This window comes from Melitaea cinxia, chromosome 1 (genome assembly GCF_905220565.1).
Source record: "Melitaea cinxia chromosome 1, ilMelCinx1.1, whole genome shotgun sequence".
Taxonomy (NCBI): domain Eukaryota; kingdom Metazoa; phylum Arthropoda; class Insecta; order Lepidoptera; family Nymphalidae; genus Melitaea; species Melitaea cinxia.
This window is the reverse complement of record NC_059394.1, coordinates 2,515,716-2,539,101: the sequence shown is the minus strand read 5'-3', so window position 1 is coordinate 2,539,101 and position 23,386 is coordinate 2,515,716. Positions and strand designations below refer to the sequence as shown.

Genomic DNA, 23,386 nt, shown 5'->3' with positions numbered 1-23,386 from the left:
AGCCGTACGCTTATTTGACGAGCTAGTATTAAAAAAATCATTGAGTTCATGCTGCAAACTAGGATACTATTTTTATTTTATATCGAGATTCAGCACAGTTCGTTTGGTTTTTTTTTATTAGCATACATACATTTAATGGGTAGGCCGCGTTTACTATGTTTTTAGTAGAAATAAAATATTTCAGAGATGGCACTGTCCAAATATTTGAATGAGTTTAAATAATGTTATGGGGATCACACAACTTGGAATCCGAAGTAGAATAGAATAGTTCATATTGGGTCTGCGTCTAGTTCATATAAAGATTACGTACATATTTTATTTTAGGGGCTTAATAAAAGAAATGGCAATCGAGAATGAATGAACGAATACAGTTATAATATAATAATTAAATTAGAACTAATTAATATTTATAAAAAAAAATAATAATATTACAACGTAGTTTTAATGAAATCTAAAAAAATATCTTAAAATAAAAATTTTATCACCGTAGAAATTTACAAAAATGACAACATAGAAACGTTGACGGCGTTTTCTTTCCTTTCGATCCTTTCGAGAAATGAATCAGTTCCATCACAAGAGGAGGCATTGAGGCAAGGTGTTTTTCTTTTTGAAGTTTTCACACTATTGATTGACTCGATACATATAGATGAATTTCTATTCATAAATATAATATATACGAATGCAAACAATCTTACACATCATACTAAATTTTATTACATATTAAGTACGATACTATTGAAATGTATTTTTTTAAACTCGATCAACTTGTTGAGGTTTTCTTTTTTATTTTCTATTTTGATTTAGAGACTTTTCACAGCAAAGCTGAAAATGTCAGTCGAATTATATCCATATCACGATCGACAATTCAACAATATATTATATTCTTAATTTATATTTTAATTTAAAACTTTAAATTATCTTGGCTTTGTGGGAGGTTAATAATTAATAATGTTAATCACGCTAATAAATATTTTCCTCATTTAATTAGAATTTAACCTTATTCTCAGAAACATTAAGCAATATCAATTGTTTGAAATGAAAAAAACTATCTGAATTCTAACGTAGAAATGAGTAAAAGCCTTCTAATGTAGAATCGAATCTAACTCACCTTTACTAAACTACCTTTACTTTAATACCTTTGAAAGTATTTTGTGCTTATTTTTCATCTTAAATAAAACACCTTTTAAACATAGTTACATTTAGATGTTCACTTATCAGCTTAAGCGATTGAGATAAAGACGTAAACACCTACCTACAGTATGGTTGCACCCAATTTGTGGTTTACCGTTGTATTTCTATTGTTACCACGGAACCATTGTTGCGAAACATTTTTAGAGAATTCTTATCAAACAACGGACGCTCAACTGAAGTTTTCATATTGTACGAGCTTAAATAGCACATTATTTTGTACTCATTTTAAGTAACAAAGTTGCTAATGACGTCTTAATTCTACCTTTTCATTCATTTAATAATAATAATTTATTTCAGATTTTCATTCATAAAAATTGTTAGTAACATTTTTAAACTTAGAAACTAATGTTAGTACGACACAGTTACACAATTCGGTCTTTTATGAAGCTACACCCACCGATACATCAGTGACCACCAGTCAACAAACACATTCAGCATTCCGCTGGAGGAGCCGCGGAAGCGGGCTAACATTTAGTTTGACTAAGAACTTTTGGGACGAATAAAATGTTTAGTATCATTTCGTCGATTAGTTGAACAACAAATCGAATGATAAATCTAATAAATGTTAAATTATGTTATTACGAGTGCATACTTAGATTTGGGTTGAAACTTATTTCTGAAGTTCTCTTTCAAGAGCAACTTGAGACGTTACGCGCTCTTAGTGCAAAAGGTTCAACATTATTTTAGTGCTATAATAGAACACGAAACGACGTTTAAACGTAAACCTTGTACGTGCGTCAAGTACGTGCTCGAACATGTCGTTATTGGTAATAATCTTGTGTGATTTCGCACCAATTTGACTTTTTTTTAAAACGACTTCTACAATAGCTACATAAACTTCTAAAGGCATTGAACTCTTCAATAGAAGGTGCATTACTGGACCTGAAATCGTGATAAAGAGGCAATTTTTCAGCGCGATTATTTGATCGATTTGCTTGCAGTCGATTCAACTTAATTACATACACAAGATGATTCACGCGGTTTTATCCATTACAGAGTGCCTAGTGCGAGTTTTGTTTAATCCGTCTCGCAATAACGGGCGTAAATTTTAACTTCATTTTGTATGGGAAATTCGGGATTTCAACCTAGTTCTCGCGTTTGCCGCTAGATGACTCTGTATCGATTGTATTGTAAACTATTCTTTATTGTTTTGGCTGCACTGTTTAAATTCTCATACAAAATAATCTTCACGTATAAACGCGTTTCTGTCATGTTTTTGTAAATAAAACTCGCACTAGGCACTCTGTTTCATTTTTATTGGTCATAGAGTGATATTTTGTAACTCACATTTTTTTTTAAAATAAATATGCTTTGTAATGTAGAAACAATTCACAGGCAAGATAAGTTAGACTGGTGTCTATTATTCAAGTATAACTTTTAGATTTATAGTATAATACTATTAATATAATTATTGTTAAGTTTATACAAGTTAGTCTGTTGGTTTCAAAACGAAGTTTGCATTGTACTGACACTGAAATATTGTTCAGTTCAAAACTATTGTAATTACCTACAACTCTACTATTCAGGCTGTGGTTATATTATTTTATTTTCATGGCGTTTATGCTTAAATTATTGTACATTTATTAGATTCAGTAGTAAAAATCTGTATATTATCTATTTACTTATATATTCCAGTGAGTATGTATATGTCTATGTATATGTATAAGTATATTTGTATTTTGGTATGTATCTTTATATGTATTTATTAATATGTAATATGTTGTATTTTTGTATATATATAAATTTTATTATCTTTTATTTATTTATTTTCTCTTTGGTTTTTTTATTTTTATTTTTTTTTTCTTCTTAATGAATACTTCTTGCACTGTTTGCCTCACTATATGAAATACTTACTCATGACCATGGGTTGACTGAAGGAAATCTCTTTTAGAGATAAGTCCACCTTTGCCATAAACCTTACTATTATTTTATGTTTCTATATGTATTTTTGAGTGCAATAAAGTATATAAAAAATATATTAATACAATTTATTAATGCATAGAATAGTCATAAAAAAAAATGAAATAACCTTTGAATATTAAATATCAATTTCATGCAATGTTGAGTTCTAAATAATATTTAAGATCTAAATAATTGATTAAAGTTTTTAAGCATCTATTTTTACACGGAATTTATCATGATTTACTATTTTAATAAAGAGTATGAGTGAAAATCCCACTGCTAGTCAAAGGCCTCTTTCTCCATGTAGCAGAAGGATTCGAGCTTAATCCACTACGCTGTTCCATTGTAGATTCGTGCATAAATTCCCTACTATGAGTAACGATCGCTATCAGGTGTATATGATAACAACCGGGACCAAAAGCTTAATATCCTCTTCGAGGCACGGTGGGGTGGACAAAGACAGACATTCAAACCGGAAATAAATATTTGTGCGAATACAAATATGTATCCATGACACAAATGTACTCTTAGAACAAAAATAAAGGTTTTATATTATATAATAGTTATGTGAAATAAGGTTTATTTAATTTAATAATAAGGTTATATTTGAATGAAGGGACATGCGTATGTAAATATTACATGAGGACTGTGTAAATATTTTCTGGTCTAAACTAGATACGCGGATTTGTAAATACATTTATATTATTTCGACATTTTGACTAACAGCGTATTTACCTGTACCAACTACACTAGGAAATACCTATGGGTGTATGAAAAATTATTTTCTAATTTGGTATTTGAAAAACAATCTAAGAAAATTACCCAGAAAATTACAATTTTAAATTTAATAATCCGCAATACAATCCGAATAAGTTGTTTAAACATTAGAAAATCTTCTTCTTTTGTGGAAGTCGGTTAAATAGAGACTATTCTCGCTGAAAATAATTTCATGAAAACCGTTATCAAAGCACGTAAAAGGTATATATAATATGTGTTTAAATTAACAGATATAGTAAAATATGGCTTGATTCTTATCTGTATGAGACAAGTCAAGATTTCTTTGATTTGACATTTATTAAATTAACTAGCTGTGCCCGCGGCTTCGCCCGCGTTGAAATTAGTGTGTCACAAAGTTTTCCCGGCAAACTTCCAGTGAAACTCTCATCAAAATCGGCTTAGCCGTTCCGTAAACCTTCCTCTTGCCCATGGTGGAGCCCTCTCTCCAATGGTGAAACCGCATGAAAATCCGTTCAGTAGATTTTGAGCGAATCGATCACATACACTTTTGGAGACTGTTTTATAATACACTAACTGCGACACTGGGTTGGCGCAACGGTTACAGCCATGGATTGTATCTACCTGTTGCGCTGGCGGTTGCGGGTTCGCTCCCCGCACATGACAAACATTTGTATTGGGCCATACAGGTGTTTGCCGTGGTCTGCGTGTTTGTGCAGTCCTTGTAGGTCTCCCCACTGTGTCTCGGAGAGCACGTTAAGCCGTCGGTCCCGGTTGTTATCATGTACAACTGATAGCGCCAACCGCATTGGAGCAGCGTGGTGGATTAAGCTCTGATCCTTCTCCTATATGAGGAAAGAGGCCAATGCCCAGTAGTGGGATATTACAGGCTGAAGCGTTACACTAACTGTTGCCCGCGACTAAAAATCCGCGTGGTTATGAAGATATGCATTACTATTAAGATGTTTAACACAAATTATTTTTTTATTTCAGTCACTTGCAATGCTTATCAAACTGAGTAACTTTTTAAAAGGCACAATTTAGCATAATTTAATAGCTATTTTTATAAAACCTCTCTATACACCACATTTTTAGTTTTATTTTCAGGCTGTATGTAGTATGTGTAGCGGTGGAATATCGTAAAATCCGTTCTTAGCGGATGTCTGCTAACTATAATCTACCTCCCTGCTAAATTTTATCTTTGTCCAACCCGGATGGTGAGTGATGAGTGAGTTAGTGAATCTTTCTCTTATATATATATATATATATATATATATATATATATATATATATATATATATATATATATAGATTATGATGCATTATTTGGACACCTTTTCACCATCTACAGAGCATATATTTTAAATTTCAAGTCTCTTACTTCAAAAACGTAAGACTTTTATACAAACTTCTAACCCCCGTTTTATCCCCTTAGGGGTCGATTTACGTAAAATCAGTTCTTAGCCGATGTCTACGCCCAATAAGGAACCTACCTGCTAAATTTCAAGCTTGTAGCTGTTATAGTTCCGGAGATTTCGTGATGAGTGAATCAATCTACCATCCCCCGTTTTAACCCCAAAAAGGAGTTGATTTCTAAAGATACATTATTTGGACACCTTTTCATCATCTATAGAGCATACATTTTAAATTTCAAGTCTCTTACTTCAAAAACATGGGACTTTCACACAAACTTCCAACCCCGTTTTACCCCTTTAAGGGTCGAATTTCGTAAAATCCGTTCTTAGCGGATACTTACGCCCTATAAGAAGCCTTCTTGCCAAATTTCAAGTTTGTAGGTCTTATAGTTTCGGAGATTTTGTGGTGAGTGAGTCAATCTACAATCCCCCGTTTTAACCCCAAAAGGGAGTTGATTTCTAAAGATACATTATTTGGACACCTTTTCATCATCTATAGAGCATACATTTTAAATTTCAAGTCTCTTACTTCAAAAACATAAGACTTTCATACAAACTTCCAACCCCCATTTTACCCCCTTGGGGGTCGAGTTTCGTAAAATCCGTTCTTAGCGGATGCCTACGTCTTATAAGGAGCCTACCTGCCAAATTTCAAGTTTGCAGGTGTTATAGTTTCGGAGATTTCGTGATGAGTGAGTGACCTTTCGCTTTTATATATATAGAGATTATACGGAACATTGTAAACAAAGAAATAGAATACGTACAATGATAAACGAATTTACGATAAACATATTTCTTCGTTATAGGTATGTTTGTCAATCTTCAAACAAGGAAGGCAGTTAGTCTGAAGCTGGCCGATAGCCAAGGAGCACGGTCTTGGTGGCGCCTGCATACATAATATCTTGTTTTAATGTACCGAACGGACGCTAACTTTGGATTACAAATTATCTTGTGTCTAATTCGGTATCCTAAATAGGAATTCAACTCTGAAATGGCATGATAGATCTGAGATCTGTTCATGCAGAAAGAATGACTGAATATTAGTGAGTAGTGAAAATTATGGGCGTTTCCACAGTGGGGCAAGATGGGGCATTTCCATAACCCTGAGTCGAAGCTAATAAAAAGTTTATAATTATTATAAAAATAAATACATAATTTAAATTTTAGATTAACGAAAACATTTGCAAGCTATTTATTGAAACAATGTGTGGTATGTGAAAGTTAAAAAAAAAGAATTTTTAATTTTCTATCTCGTATGTACTTACTGAATTTTTATACTTATTATATTCTACCCCGCCCTTAACAAAATTCTGGGTATGCCCATAGTGTAAATATTACTTTATATTACAGTTAAATTCATAATATAAAATTAAAAAAAAAATTATATAAAATAAAACCTTTACAAGAAACACAACTATAAAAGATTGACATTTGTAATATTTTGTAAGCTTTTTTTTTCATTTCATTGACTTATTTCATTCACCTCTAAAAATATAATCACCACATCCCTATTTGCCTTATAAAAAATATGTTGAAATGACATAATTAACATATTAAAAATTTTAAAAGTATTAATTACTAAACAAGTTAACAGGTTTATTTTCGTATAGTTTTTAAATCTTCAATACGATATTAAATATAGTAATAATGGCAAGGGAACTAACAAGTGATTTAGCCAGTAGGCCAGTGATAATAGTTTGAAATTGTCATGGTAATAATCTACATTTCATCAAATATGAAAACTGACAAACACTGTGACTGTAAAACATTTCATCCATCGAGCACTGAAAGAATATACTGAAGAGGTTTCTGAATACTTGGTGGAAATTTCCATCAGCTTCCGATAATTTTGTCTATTGATTTTAACGTCAATTTTGCAGATGAAAAATCAGAACCACTAAATACATTTCTTTTAGAAAAATTTAACTTACGTATTAACGATTGAATTGAATCAACAACCAAATAATTATGCTACTACTATTGATATTGTTTTTTCAAGATATTTGCACAAAATAGAATCGCAAACATATATCTTATTTTATATAGTTACCACAAGCCAATAATAGTTTCAGTAATAGAATTTAATGGTGAGAATTGGTTAATAAAAATTACCTATATTATAGTAAACTTTTTTAAAATTATTTATGTAATTTTATACTGTAGACAAAAATAAATACAGACACATGTTTTTTTTTATTTCACTTAATAGTTTGATTTATTATTATTATATTTTTGTTTGATTTTTTTTACGGTATTTGTTATTTTCTAAAATACTAAATTTCCTAAATATTTATATGCACTTAATTAAAAACTAATGAACAAAATTAAAAAAAAATCAAGAACTAGGAAATATATATAAAATTGAACAATTTTTTTTTTTCAAATTGTGTAGCTTCTATACTATCCGAAGGAACTTCGTTCCTACCTGGTATCCCATGACACCACATAATTATTATTGAATGTTTCTGACGTTTGACTTTTAAATTTTAATATTAAAAGAACTGTATTTTATATTATCTCATGAATATTTTCAATTAAGAATAAACTTTAATAGAATATGTTTTATTTTAATACGTATGTGAATTTCGTTTGAAGTTTCACCAAACATGTGCAAAGTATATAAGCATTAGTATTTGGATCCTTTAAAAATATATTCTCAGTCTCTTAATGTCATCTAGAGCCTTTGGTTATTTCAAAATGCAATTTGTTCGTCATTTCAAACGAAATATAAAACTACTGAATTGCAATAATATGACAGAGACCAAACGCGAAATGAAAATCTTCGTAGCCTCAATCTGTATGTGTTTTTGAAGCAAAACACTTTAAAAACACACAAGAAAATATGTTTATTACTTTAGCCATCTAGCTCGTGGAGTTAGTAGATCTACCTACTTCTATTTTAATTTTTTCTGCCCAATTTTTATGTAATGTTTTAACTGGGTTAAAACTCAGTGCATAAAAAATACGCTTCTATGAAAATCGCTTAGCGCCTTTTTATTTATATACTAGCTGTGCTCGCGACTTCATCCGCGTGGAATAGTGACTTTACATGTTCAACGTGATTTTTTAAATTGGTGTAACTTTTTTATTTTTGAGCCGATTAACATGAAATAAGCACAAAATTTTAAATGACGCTTATCACAATATATTAGTGTAAACTACATCTAAATCAGGTAAGCTGTTTTTGAGATCAGCGTGCACAAACGCAAAGACAAACAGACGAAAATTCTAACAATCATTGTTTTGGGTCCTATTTGTGTTGATAAAGGTCCCAATAATATTTTTTCTCATATCTCTATCGTTTATATAAAACAAACATAAATTTCAAAATGCATATATTTAATTACAGCGGCAAATTATAATAAAAAATCTATATAAATAAAAATAAATGTTGCTAAGCGCATAAATCGAGAATGGCTCGACCAATTTAGCTAAATTATTGTTTGTATATTCCTTAAGGCCCACGGAAGGTTTAAATACAACAAAAAAAATTAAAAACAAAAAAAAAATATTATTAACTTTTGACAAAACGAATTTTACCAGCCAGCTAGTAATAATAATTAATATGCTAAGAAAATAAAATTCGCAAATTTCAAATTGTATTCGTATTATACAATAAACCTCGATCTTTATTAAAATGTCTATTAAATTTCTCATTTATTTTAATATAGAACATTATACGACAGAAGACAGAGTGAAGTGTAAAAGTGTTAATCGCGTATACGCGACGCTATATTCAATTTGCATTCACTTTGACGCCGCAGATTATTTTTCGGAGATCCATTTTTATTAACATAAATTTTCATGTTTTATTGAATAATGGCTAGCTCTACCAGTTCTCGTGTGAAACATAGTACTTTGCTCTTTAATGCCTATCATTTATTATTGAATATAAATGAACAGGTTAACTTACAGAGCTAGTTTTTAGGTACATGATAAATAACGAGGATGTTAATATTTTTATGTAATTAAAATATTGTTAACCATTATATTATTAACTAGCTGACCCAAAAAACGTTGTTTTGCCATATATGTTATTAACGCCTCTCAATCCCCCCCCCCCCATAACTTAGCTGTATGAAAAATAGATGTTGGCCGATTCTCAGACCTACCCGATATATACACCAAATTTCTTAAAAATCAGTCTAGCCGTTTCGTAGGAGTATTGTTACTAGCATTGTGATACGAAAATTTTATATATAAAAATTTTCACTGATTTTTTTGTTCCATCACAATAAAATATGTAGCTTTCTGTTAGTGAAAGAATTTTCGTAATCGGATCAGTATTGGCGAAGATTACCTCCTACAAACAAAGTTAGAAACATTACCTCTTTACAATATTAGTATAGATCATTAAATAATCTAATTTTAAAAAGCTTAATTAATTATCAAGAATTAATCTTTGTTACTACAAACTATTAGTCTACACCTCGGAAAAGCAATAATAAATTAATGTGTGTTTGTGTACCCAGGGATGACGTCTTTTCGTAAAAAGAGTGAAACTCCGCCGTAACAGCTATTCGCTGCCGTGACCAGGATTCGAACCTGGGTTACTACGGCCACAACGTAGGGTCCTAACCACTAGACGATCACGGCTATCGGAGCTGATACAATTATTCTTAAAAACCTCAAATATATTTTAAACTAAAGTATAAACCGATATAATTTAAAATACCTTCATTTATAACAGTCTTTAAAAACTTGAATGACTCTTCAATTTAGTGGGTTTGCTTACTTTGGTAATTAAAAAAAGAGAAATTGAAGCGAAACTGGAACATTTTATGTTTTATTTATCTTTTTATAGCCGACGACATGACCGTATCAAATTTCAAATGAAAGTGTTCGCAAAGAGATTGTTATTTTCGTTACTACATTCATCAGCTCCGATAGCCGTGATCGTCTAGTGGTTAGGACCCTACGTTGTGGCCGTAGTAACCCAGGTTCGAATCCTGGTCACGGCAGCGAAAAGCTGTTACGGCGGAGCAATATTTTTTATTTTTTAATTATAACAATAAATTCTGATGCATTGATCATTCAGGTGGCATAAAATCTTTACGACTTGAAAAAATAGTAAAGACTTTAGCTGCTCACTTTATTTTACTTAGTTTATACTTAATTATACTAAATTTACAACCCGGTTTTTCTTACATTTTGCCAAAGACGGTTTATATCCGCTGCCACGAATTTTTTTCTTAATATATACTGATATCGCTTAATCTCTTTAATTCAATTGACAACTATACCGTTGCAAATTAACACCAGATTTGCGGGTTCGATTCTCGATTGGGACAGATATTTGTGTTTGTACATATTTATTTCTGGTTAGAGTGCATCTAACCTTCATTGGTCATATCACCGTGCCGGAGGGCATGTAAAAAAGTCGATCAAGATTGTTATTATGAATACCTGATATCAATCATTACTCAATAAGGTAAATAAATTAATGCTCGTGTTTTTAATAACAGTGGGCACATATAGATATGTTCTTTTTCAATAAATGTCTCTAATAAAGAATACGTAAATACACAATATATTACTCCCAGATATGAGGCTTGATGCAGTAATCGGACCAAAAACGCCCGGAGCAGAAAGTAGTTTCACTGCAAATTACGCCAATGGGCTAATTAATAAACAGTACATATTTAAAGATAAAACAAATCACTCTCAAGCAAACGCTTTTAACAAATACGACATTGCTATAGCTAAGTAAAGTTTGGATAGAATTACGAACAATCCGCGGCTCTGAAGACTTGAAGAACTTTGTGACGAATGATGGGAAGAATTAATTCGCATAGTTCGCTAACTTTACTTCCAGGATTAAAGACAATAACTTGGAGGCTTTGATGCGAGGCTCTGCTATCTTTGATTTCAATATGACTTGCTCTCTAATTGATAAGCAGCTAGTCTTTGCCATGAAATGAAAAACAAAATAAAATTATTAATTGCGTATAGCATCTGCTTTGATTTTATTACAGTAAGCAGTAACTGATGGTGACCATCATCAGTAATGAAAGTAGGAGTCATGAAAACCCATTAAGGCGCTCAAAGTGTTTCTATTGATATCGGGAACTTTCTTAGTCATTAAAAAATACTTTTGAAATAAATAAATAAATGCCTCGCTCTCAATCACAAGGTTTTACTCCTGTATCAGGTGTCCAAATACTAAGCTATTAAGCATTCTTATTTCTAAATGATGTGTTTTTACTATATTTATTATTAAATATAGTGATAATGCTAACACATAACCTACACTGATTTTTTTACACACCTAGGTCGGCCATCAAGCGTACAGCTCACCTATAAAGAACGCGATAACCGTAGCTTATAGACGCCTGTGTTAAGAAAAAGAAAGTAAAATATAAATAATAAACAATTTATAATATATTCATACTTTATTTATCTAAGAATTATTATCTGATCAGTGAAATTAAATACTTTTATCTTTAAGAAGCGTATAATGAATTAAACATCTTGTAACAATTTATCACTAATATTATTACATAAGTACTTATTCATTATGATTATATATATACCAGAACTATAATACTTATCTTTTTCCCCGAGAGCTCCGCACCGGTCGACGTGTCAAACAAGAATCCCCCAATCGAGTCCGAACACTCGTTTTATAGACGACGACAAAAAATTATAGTCCTACCCACATGTTATATTATCAAATATTACATTTCTTTATTTACACTTTAGTATACACCAAACAAGAACAAAATAAACAAGCAACATTAACAATAATAATGTGAAACAACTCTATAGACATACATACATTCCTATAATCTGACACGGCCATACTGACAAGTACTTCGCTCTCGAAGTACAATTACAAAATCCCCCATCAACAGTGATTATTTATTATATCATTATATATTACTAATTAATTATCACATAGATAATACTAATAGGTACATTCGTTTACTTAGTTTCAATAATCGTTTTATAATCATAATGCTGTAATCAATAATCAGACCTTACTGTGCAGATCAAACACCCCGCAGTCAGTGAAGCTTAATCACTCGCAGCCAGTGAATATCATACAACAGCTAAGGTTCCAATTCATCCATAATCCGTAATAATACAAAATATATCCATAATCCTTAATCCATAATCCATCCATAATCGATAATAATACAAAATATATCCATAATCCGTAATACATAATCCATTCATAATCCATAACAATACATAATATTTTATACTAATTATAATAAATCCTAACACACTAGAACTATCCAACTAGGCTGCAACAACTTCGAGAAGGAGGCCGATAGGAGGATTCGGTTGGGCTGGGCGGCGTTTGGCAGACTTCGTCGAGTCTTCACTTTGAAGATTCCGCAATGCTTGAAGACAAAAGTTTTCGAGCAATGCGTCCTGCCTGTGTTAACATACGGAGCCGAGACGTAGACGCTGACGAAGTGACTGGTTCACAAGTTTAAAGTCGCTCAACGTACAATGGAACGGGCTATGCTTGGGGTCTCTCTCAAAGATAGGATTAGAAATGAGACTATCCGCTAGAGAACGAAAGTAACCGACGTAGCCCACAGAATTAGCAAGTTGAAGTGGCAGTGAGCTGATCATCTGTGTCGCAGGACCGATGGCCGTTGCAGTAGACGGGTCCTAGAGTGGAGACCGCGTCTTGGCAAACGTAGTGTGGGACGTCCTCCGGCCCGTTGGACCGACGATCTACGTAAGGTTGCCGGTGTAGGCTGGATGAGGACAGCAGAAGACCGGGATATCTGGTGCGAACTTGGGGAGGCCTATGTCCAGCAGTGGACTGCGATAGGCTGAACTGTATAATAAATCTTCTACAACAGCGTTTTGCTCAGTCCACTCTCCAGGCCACAGGCAAATTTTTCTTTCTTTTGCAACTATGATGTTTCTTAAATTTCTAATACCCTTTAACGAGAATCTGTCATTATTTAATATAGTCCTAATCTTATATGGCCTTGATTTATATATACAATATCTCCTACACTATAATCCATGTTATCTCTACGTGCTTGGTCAAAGCGATCTTTAAATTTATTAGCAACAATATTAAGAATATTATGATCTTGTATTACCTCATCTAATCGAGCTTGTATACACGGAATGTTACAGTTTTTACCAATAAGCAACCTAATAGGTGAAAAGCGGGTCGATTGCTGTACAGCAGTGGTTAAGGAAAGTTATACTTTCCACAGAACGCTCGGCCAGTCTGACACATCGGTATAAGAAGAATTTGTTATTGTAGCTACGTACCGTTCGACTTGGCCGTTCCCCTGGGGAGTACCAGTCGCTACCATATGATGCCTAGTTTGCCATTCATCAAATAACTGTCGCAATTGTCTTGAATATAATTGTGTTTGCAGGCAAACGAAAAAAAAAAACTACTTCAATTATATCGACAAGTAATACAACGTAGGTAGATGAAAAAAATAGTCAAGTAAATACGCATTATCAAAGATTACTCCAAAAGCAGTTATCAAATCTCGACAAAATTTAAATGTGACTACATGATAAACATCAGCTTTCGATTAAATTAAAAATTATCAAAATCGGTACACCCAGTAAAAAGTTATGTGGTTTAATACAACGTAGGTCGACGAGAAAAAACGTTAAGTAAAAACGCATTATTAGATATATCTCGAAATTAAAAAAATTAGTTCCACGATCGGTTATTATTAAGGATGGCGTACCGTAGTCCGTGAGAGAACTTCGTTAAACCTCGACTAGTTCCTCGGCACCTGCTGTGGCAGCTTAGTGGATGCTGGTACACTTGAATTCAACACCAAGTTTTTCTATGCTCCGACACCAGCCTTCAGCACCATTGTCGTTATTCTCTGGATCGAAGACATGTAAATATAATAATAATAATTTAATTCAGACATATGTCCATATTTTTGTTAGTTAAATTTTTTCCGAAACTATGGTAGTTTAAACAATTGTGACAAAACAAATTATACCAAATCAAAACCACACCAAAATCAAAATGAATATACTAAAATTCAATCAAACCCAAAATTAAAATCATCACCAAATTCAAAACTACAATTCAATATTACAATAATTAAAATTTTAAAAATTTAAATAAATACTAAAATTTAAAATTACAATAGTTAAATTTAAAAACAAAATCAGTGCTAAAATTTGATTAAAACTGAAATTAAAATCAATAAAGAAACAAAAATCAATATTAAAATTAAAACAAAATTAAAATTAAAACTAAAATCAAAATTCAATCAGTTAAAAGGATAGAAATAATGACATTCAATTTAAATAAAAAATGAAAAAAATACAATATATTAAATTATCAGAAATTATCACCCTATTCAACATAAATTCAAAATTAAAACCAAAATCAAAAATCAAAACTAAAATCAAGACTAAAAACAAAAATCAAAATCGAAATTGAAATCAAAATTAAAATAAAAAGCAGTGTCATCCGAGCGCCGATTTGAGGCAATTGCTTCTTGAATGGCTTCTTCCATCAGACCTTCTAGTAGTTGGAATGGCCCCATAACCTTAAAAAAAAAACACACATTATTGTAGGTAAATTTGGGTGATATCCCACTTCTGATGTTAAGAAAAAGAAAGTAAAATATAAATAATAAACAATTTATAATATATTCATACTTTATTTATCTAAGAATTATTATCTGATCAGTGAAATTAAATACTTTTATCTTTAAGAAGCGTATAATGAATTAAACATCTTGTAACAATTTATCACTAATATTATTACATAAGTACTTATTCATTATGATTATATATATACCAGAACTATAATACTTATCTTTTTCCCCGAGAGCTCCGCACCGGTCGACGTGTCAAACAAGAATCCCCCAATCGAGTCCGAACACTCGTTTTATAGACGACGACAAAAAAATTATAGTCCTACCCACATGTTATATTATCAAATATTACATTTCTTTATTTACACTTTAGTATACACCAAACAAGAACAAAATAAACAAGCAACATTAACAATAATAATGTGAAACAACTCTATAGACATACATACATTCCTATAATCTGACACCTGCAACACTAGACTATCGCAAGCGTATTGCAGACTCCCACCACCAGGGAGCTCTGGTCACCTAACTCACTAGAGATACAATTACACTGCTTAAAAACTGTATTATTCAGCTGTGATCTTCGGTAAGGTCGAAGTTACTTCCCCAGTCGGGCTTAAACAGATTTCAAGCAGGATATTTCCTGATGAATCCTATCTCAGAGAATGTACAATGCAAATAATTATTATATTAATCTTGTCGTAACTTTATCCAGTCTAAGAGGAAGCTAATAAATTAACAGAGCGAATGAATAAACTTAGTAAAACATTTCTTGTAATGAATATTTTACAAAGTAAAGCGATATTCATCAAAGTTTGCGGTTTAAACGGTTTGGAAAAACTTTAGTAGACTTAATTAAAATCTCCCGAGCTCGTAACTTTCATTGACTTCGATAGTTAAGCAAACTGGTTGATAGAAATGTCTTAAATATTTATTATGTATCGATTATTATATTATTAGTGCAGTTACATACAGTTTATATTATCGGTACGATATCTTAAATTTTTCAAATTTTTTTGTCTTTCATTCCGTAAGAACCTTCTACATAATTATGTTTGCTCGCAAACGAAAAAAAAACCGACTTCAATTACATCGACGAGTAATACAACGTAGATCGACGAAAAAATGGTCAAGTAACAACGCATTATCAAAGATTACTCAAAAATTAGTTATCAGATCTCGATGAAATTTATATGTGACCACATGACAAACGGTACACGGTTTTTACGGTACACCCAGTAAAAAGTTATTGCGGATTTTCGAGAGTTTCCCTCGATTTCTCTGGGATTCCATCATCAAATCCTGGTTTCCTTATCATGGTACTAAACTAGGGATATCTTCTTTCCAACAAAAAAAGAATTATCAAAATCGGTACACCTAGTAAAAAGTTATTGCGGATTTTCAAGAGTTTCCCTCGATTTCTCTAGGATCCCATTATCAAATCCTGGTTTCCTTATCATGGTACTAAACTTGGGATATCTCCTTTCCAACAAAAAAAGAATTATTAAAATCGGTACATCCAGTAGAAAGTTATGCGGTATAATACAACGTAGGTCGACGAAAAAAGCGTCAAGTAAAAACGCATTATTAGATATAGCTCGAAAAGTAGTTGTTAGATCTCAAATAAATTTAAATGGGACCAATTGGCACACACCACCTTTCGATTAAAAGAAAATTTGTCGAAATCGGTCTACACGGGCAAAAGTTCTGATGTAACATACATTAAAAAAAAAATACAGTCGAATTGAGAACCTCCTCCTTTTTTGGTAGTCGGTTAAAAATATAAGAAAAAAAAGAATATATATATATATATATATATATATATAATATTTATAATATATTTATATTTATAATAATAACAGCTAATAACTATATGCATATGGATGAATACACGGTACAAATACCAAACTGACATTATTTACAACTTATGTCTGTCTGTCTGTTTGTTCCGGCTAATCTCTAAAACGACTGGACCTATTTTGATGGGACTTTCACTTGCAGATAGCTGATGTAGTAAAGAGTAACTTAGGCTAATTTTATTTTAGAAATTTATTTATTTTATAACTCTGCGAACTGAACAATAACTTTTTTGTTAAATTCCACTCAGACGAAGTCGCGAGTACAGCTAGTAATTAACATAAATATTAAACAGCCTTCAATTACAAAAAATACTCATGTCAAAACATTTTAATAAACTTTTAGTACATAAATATACTAATAAAATCATAAGGTTCGTCATTCGTAACATGGCGTAGCAAAAATTCGATGAAAAATTTATGTAATACGAGATGCCAAATAAATTACTGTTCCCGAGGGCGGCAGGCCACGTCATGACGTGAAATGTTTTTGTGATTCTTGATTACTAATGGAACTTAATCTTTTTTAAGCAATAAACTTGAAAGTTTACCGATTTCAAAATTGATTGCCATATTATGATTATACAATTTCTACATCTTATATTTGATATAGTAAAAATAGGTAATTATGATTAAGAGAGCACGTTAAGCCGTCGCACATCTGATAGCGATCGTTACTCATAGTAGGGAATATATGCCAACCCGCATTGGAACAGAGTGGTGGAATAAGCTCTGCTCCTTCTCCTACATGAGAAAAGGGGCCAATGCCCAGCAGTGGGATATTACAGGCGGAAACAATGATTCTTAAGATTTTTATTTAATTTTTACTTAAATAATTTAAAAAAGTTGCCAATCAACTTGCTAAAAGTTGGCAACTTAAACATAGAAAAAGTACAAAAAAAATACTAAGTTTGTGTTAGCTTTTTTTACCATTTTTAGTATTTATTATATTATAATTAATTTTGATTCACCGAAATTAATGAAGTTTAATTAAAACCGCAATGTTCCAAAACGAGTGTAGCAATAACGAGGGCTTGTACAAATAGAGTTGACGTGCTCTGAGTTTGTAGCGGTGGATTACAGTTATATTACGAATATCATTGTGTGGGTGTGGCAAGTTTGTCAACAGCCGCTTGTCATATCAAATGTCACATCAATGTCATAATCGGTTCAAATATATCATATCATGTTTTGCATATTTTAATTGTTATACTATTATAACAAAAGACGGTTAGTTTATATATACATATGTACTGTATTGACAAATGTAAGATATAAATTATTCAATAACGGTAACTACCTTTTTTTGTTTTAATTTCTTATAAACAAAAAAGTCTGTATGTCAACTCCGACAGTGTCAACAGTGTTTCTTAAGAACGATTTCTCTTGTATTTAAAAATATATCTTTCTCGTTAGAGACATTACGCGGTAAATTCTCTACCGGCCGCTCTCAGCGATTCTTACGGATTAAAAGAGGGTTTTACAAAAAAAGGTTATAAATAAATAATAAATTAAAAAATATCTTACATTTACACATATTCGTCTGTTCCTAAGATAAGTAACTTAATGCTTGCGTTATAGGTAACAGCCGGTTGATATAGCTTAATATTTTTTTTATAAATATACATGGAAATAATACATACATAAATACAAAGTTATTACACCCAGACTCAGGCGGGAATCGAACCCAATACCCGCGGAGCAGAAAGCAGGGTCACTACAAACTTCCAAATGTGCTAATCAATAGTCATAGTATAGATGATGTCTCCTAAACGTAATACTCTTATAGCTTTGGATGATGATGATTTGTGATGTTTTATCATTATTTTGATAATGTGAGTGTGATGAGTATGTTATCATTTGCGTCTGAAATATATTTAATGTTTATGGGATTATATATATTGAAATAAATTACTCTATAACGTCCCGTTGTTGAGAAAAGTCCTCTTTCTCCATATAGAAGAAGGGTTGAGGCCAATCCCCCACGCTGCTGAACTGCGGGTTGTTAGATATTGTTTCTAGAACTAGTAATGATCACTATCAAGGATCTATGATAACAACAGAGACTGACAGCTTTACGTGCTCTTCGAGACACGATAAAAAACAAATAAGGACATGCTCCCCGACCAGAAACATATAGTTGAACAAATATAAATCTGCAAAGAGCGATAATCGAACCCACAGCTAATAGTTACATATATAGTATACATACACTATAGTTACGTATATTACATACATAGTTACGTATATTACATAAACTTTCATTCCAGCGTATAATTTATCAGTTGTATAGGCTGTTATCGTCTCGTCTTGTTAAAATAAGAAGTAGTATTCCTATCCAATTCCTTTCTTGGTGAGAAATGACAAATACTCGTAATATCGAACTGTCATACAACCCGACATGTATCGACATTTGTCGCAGGTGAAATTGTTAGGAACACATCATCTTAAAATAAATGTGCTTTTCTTCTTTTATATTGTATGAAATTCATAAATAAATGTCTTTATCATCGTTAGCAATAATATAAAAAATGGAATTGATAAAAATATATTTTTAAATGGAGTTTCAAATTATACATTTCGAAGTGCTTTATTACAACAATGAACATCATCTGTAATTAATACCGTAATGTTTTATTTAAATTTAATCATTCATTTATTCATTTGAGCTCCATTCGTTGTTTTACACGGTGTCATTTTAATTAAGTACATATTTATTTCAGTTATCATTACAAACTAAAATATTTATTCTAAATACAAATATCAAATACACAGACACACACACACTTCAGCCTATCACACTTCACTGCTGGACATAGGCCTCCACAAGTTCGCGCCAAAAATGGCGGGAACTCATGCGTGTTGCCCGTAGTCATCACGCTGGGCAGGCGGATCGGTGACCGCAGGACTGGCGTTGTCGCACTAACGAAGCTGCTGCCCGTCTTTAGCCTGTGTATTTCAAAGCCAGCAATTGAATGGTTATCCCGCCATCGATCGGCTTTTTAAGTTCCAAGGTGGTAGTGGATCGATCGATCGGCTTTTTAAGTTCCAAGGTGGTAGTGGAACTGTCGTATCCCTTAGTCGCCGTCGTGGGTGGCTATATTCTGTACTGCCGTAACCACACAGCCTAATATCCAGTACGCTTTCGTCGAAAATTCTATCATAGGTTTAAGTAAAAGACAAAAAAAATTTAGACAAGTAAAATTTCACTTCACTTCAGCCTATCGCAATCCACTGCTGCACGTAGACCTCCACAAGTTCATGCCAATCATCCCGGTTTTCCGCAATCCTCATCCAGCTACCACCGGCAACATTATATAGACCATACGACGGAAGAGAGAAAGATGTAAGAAAAATTTAGAAATGCGATAAGTACGTCAATTTTACATAACATAGTTAAAACTAATTTATAATTTCGATATGTTATATTTATCCTTAGTTTACAAAATAATATATTTACTTATTAGTATCTTATATATTATCGTAGTTATTACACAACATATTCTTACGAAAAGATAGAAAACTAATATAATCTGCCCTTTTATTAGTCTGTTAAAAAGATTTGTAAAGGGAGATCAATAAGAAATACATTAAAGTAGCTATGGAAAAAACAAATTACAATATAATTGGCTATTCGCACCAATGTAATCAATACCGTTTTTTCTTCCATCATACCTGATCAGGAATTTAAGATTCCACGGGAAAGATAAATTGCGTCAATGTTTACGCGTCGGGTTCAATTTAACACAACTCTGAGCAATGATCTAGACAAAACGTAACACATCTCGACGGAATAAATAGGTTTTTTACTTGAAAATGTATTATATAACTGTCGTTAGTGTGAGTGAGATTTATTATATACAAATATTTTTATGTTAAAGGTTGAAATTTAGAGGTTAAATAACGAGTTATTGTTTTAAGTAAAATATTATTAATAATTAATAATTAATAAACGCTTAATGCTCAACGGTCCCCAGTAAGAAAGTCCACCTTTTACTTCTAATAGTAACTTTAATTTTAAGTCAAGATAATAGATAGGTTTAAATTAATATACATAAACATATATTACGGCTAATTAATCTTTAAATGTGGTACCTAATTCTAATTCAATGTGGATAAAAAAAAATCGAATATTTCTAGTACCAATCTGTTTTCAGGCTTTATTTCGGGGATCAGTAAGTAGCATACTTTTTAAAGTAGGTGTTAGTAAAACAAATATTGAATTTCCTAAACAATTAATGCGTTCGTATTCAGCCTGTAACGTGCCATTGCTGGGCATGGGCCTCTTTCTACATTTAGGAGAAGGATTGGAGCTTAGTCTACTGCACATTGGCGGATATGTACTATAAGTACGATCGCCATCAGGTATTTATAATAACAATCGAGACCGACGGCTTGATGTGCTCGCCAAGGCACGGTGAGGAGGACAGACATCGAAACCGGAAAGAAATATTTGTACAAATACAAATATCCACCCCAAGTGGGAATCGAACCCGCAATCCGTCGATATTTTAGGTGACTCGCACCACTGCGCCAGAGCGGTTATTAACGTCGTATAAGTACCGATAAAAAAAATAAGCGAACAACTTTACGGAGTATTACTCTAAATATCGCAAAATAAAACAGATACAATATGTGGAACAGTAAAGAACGAGTTAATATCATAATTATTGTAGACATTTATATCACCGATATGGTTTTGATTTACACAAGACGGACGTCTAGACGTATGCAACGTAAACGTCTAGACAATTCCGGGACAGGCGGTGTTTCCTACTACTCTTAATTTCCTATCAACCATGACTAAGTGATTATCGCTTCAGCCTGTAATATCCTACTACTGGGCATCGGCCTCTTTCCCCATGTAGGAGAAGGATCAGAGCTTAATCCACCACGCTGTTCCAATGCGGGTTGGCGGATAAGTGATTATAAAGGTATATTATTTAAAGACCTTCTAAAATAAATATCAAAACCTAAATATTGATTTTAACTGAGGTAGGGCACAGCAGGAAATTTCCTGCTTAGAATCTGGAACAGCCCGACTGAGGTTGTACCTCGACCTTACAGAATATCACAGCTAAATAATACTTTTTTCAAGCAGTGTTGTGTCTCTGTTGGTGAGTAAGGTGACCAGAGATCCTGATGGTGGTAGGTGTCGGCAATACACTTGCGATGTTGCAGGGGATTTGATGTTGCAGGCGTCTATAACTTACGGTAATCGCATACCATCAGGTGCGCCGTACGATTGTTTGCCGACCTTGTGGTATAAAAAAAACTATTTACCAATTTATTTGTTTGTGTATTATTTATTTATTAAAAATTAAAAATCTTTCTTACACAGGGATTCAGTTGCCTTAAATTCGGAAGGCTGCGGGGCACAGCTAGTATATTATCCTCGTACACTAACATTCGCTCACTCCGTCGCCTTGCAATATTTGACAATTACTGATATTTGCGTTTCCGTTTTAGTTTGTCAACAAAAAAGATCGTACAATTTGTTTGTTTACGTAACGTGTTTGTCCTTCACTGAAGAGCCTTGTGCTTCACTTTTAGGTTGAATACATAGTTATTGTCGCAGTCGATTTGCTTGTTTTACTTCTGAAAATTTTCCATTTTTATATACTTGACTGTATGTGTTTTTCTTTAGCAGAAAGCCGTTTATACCGTTTTACTGATACTAGGGTTAATAAAACAACGTTTCAGGACGGCTTTAAAACGACTTTTTCGTGTAAAAAGTTGAATATTATCAATTCAAGTAAGCAGCTTATCAAACGAACGCGTCGAAACGAAAGTACTCTCGTATTAAGTGAATAATTCGGTTTATTTTATCACTCAAATACATTTAATTTCGAATGAGATCTGCTTTTCTGAATGGCCCGTCTCGAAAATCTTTAAAAGCAAATACAGACTTTCAATGAAGAATATATTGGCTTTTGTTTAAACTGTGTTTGAAATGCTAAAGGAATAAATAAGATTTAAATAAATATTCTTAGAAAATTGATTAAAAAACATGGATTGGTTGCTAGTAATTTTAGCATTTCACAGTACCACGATTATATTATATGTCTATACTAACGCCTTTTTTAATTTCATTACTGTTGCCCCTTAATTTTTATTAGAAGCAATTCGTTTATCCAAACACTTTCAATACTACTTTAAGTAGGATCTTGGAGATATAATTTATTTATTAATTTTTGACAAACAAAAATTAGAATTGATAAATTTAAATAATTTTACATTAATTACGAATAATGAAAACCAAAAGAATCGAAGGTTCTTTTTTGAAATCAAATAAAATAGTAAGTATTCTACAAGAATTACTTGACACCGAAAATTTGAAAAATCAACTTTTACTATTACAAACATCTATCAAATATAATTTGACAAACATAATTAACATCTCGTTAATTCTCATTAATGAACAAAACCTTTTATCTAAGAGGTGGGTATTACGTACTGTCACCGCTCATCCCTTTGTTACGTAATAAATACTATAATCTCTGTTGATCAAGCTTATTATTATACTAGGAACTTAATAATAAGAAACTCATTATACTCACATAATGCAATAGTCATAAAAGGTATACCGCTTGTACAAATCGCTTTGACTTGTAAAAGCGTTCAAAACAGATCATACTGACGCGGCGTCAACGTTATAGTTTTGTTTTCCGTTAGAAATATCACCAAAAATTCGTATTAGATTAGATTCGTGTTAGAATAG

The 23,386-nt window shown here is 32.1% G+C and overlaps 2 non-coding genes across 2 annotated transcripts; one reads left to right on the top strand and one right to left on the bottom strand.

Annotated features, from left to right (window-relative positions):
• Positions 1-9,767: 9,767 nt before the first annotated feature.
• Positions 9,768-9,839, bottom strand: Trnah-gug. Its single transcript has one exon. It is a non-coding gene; the product is annotated as a tRNA-His (tRNA).
• A 293-nt stretch (positions 9,840-10,132) lies between these two features.
• Trnah-gug lies at positions 10,133-10,204 on the top strand. Its single transcript has one exon. It is a non-coding gene; the product is annotated as a tRNA-His (tRNA).
• Positions 10,205-23,386: the final 13,182 nt, after the last annotated feature.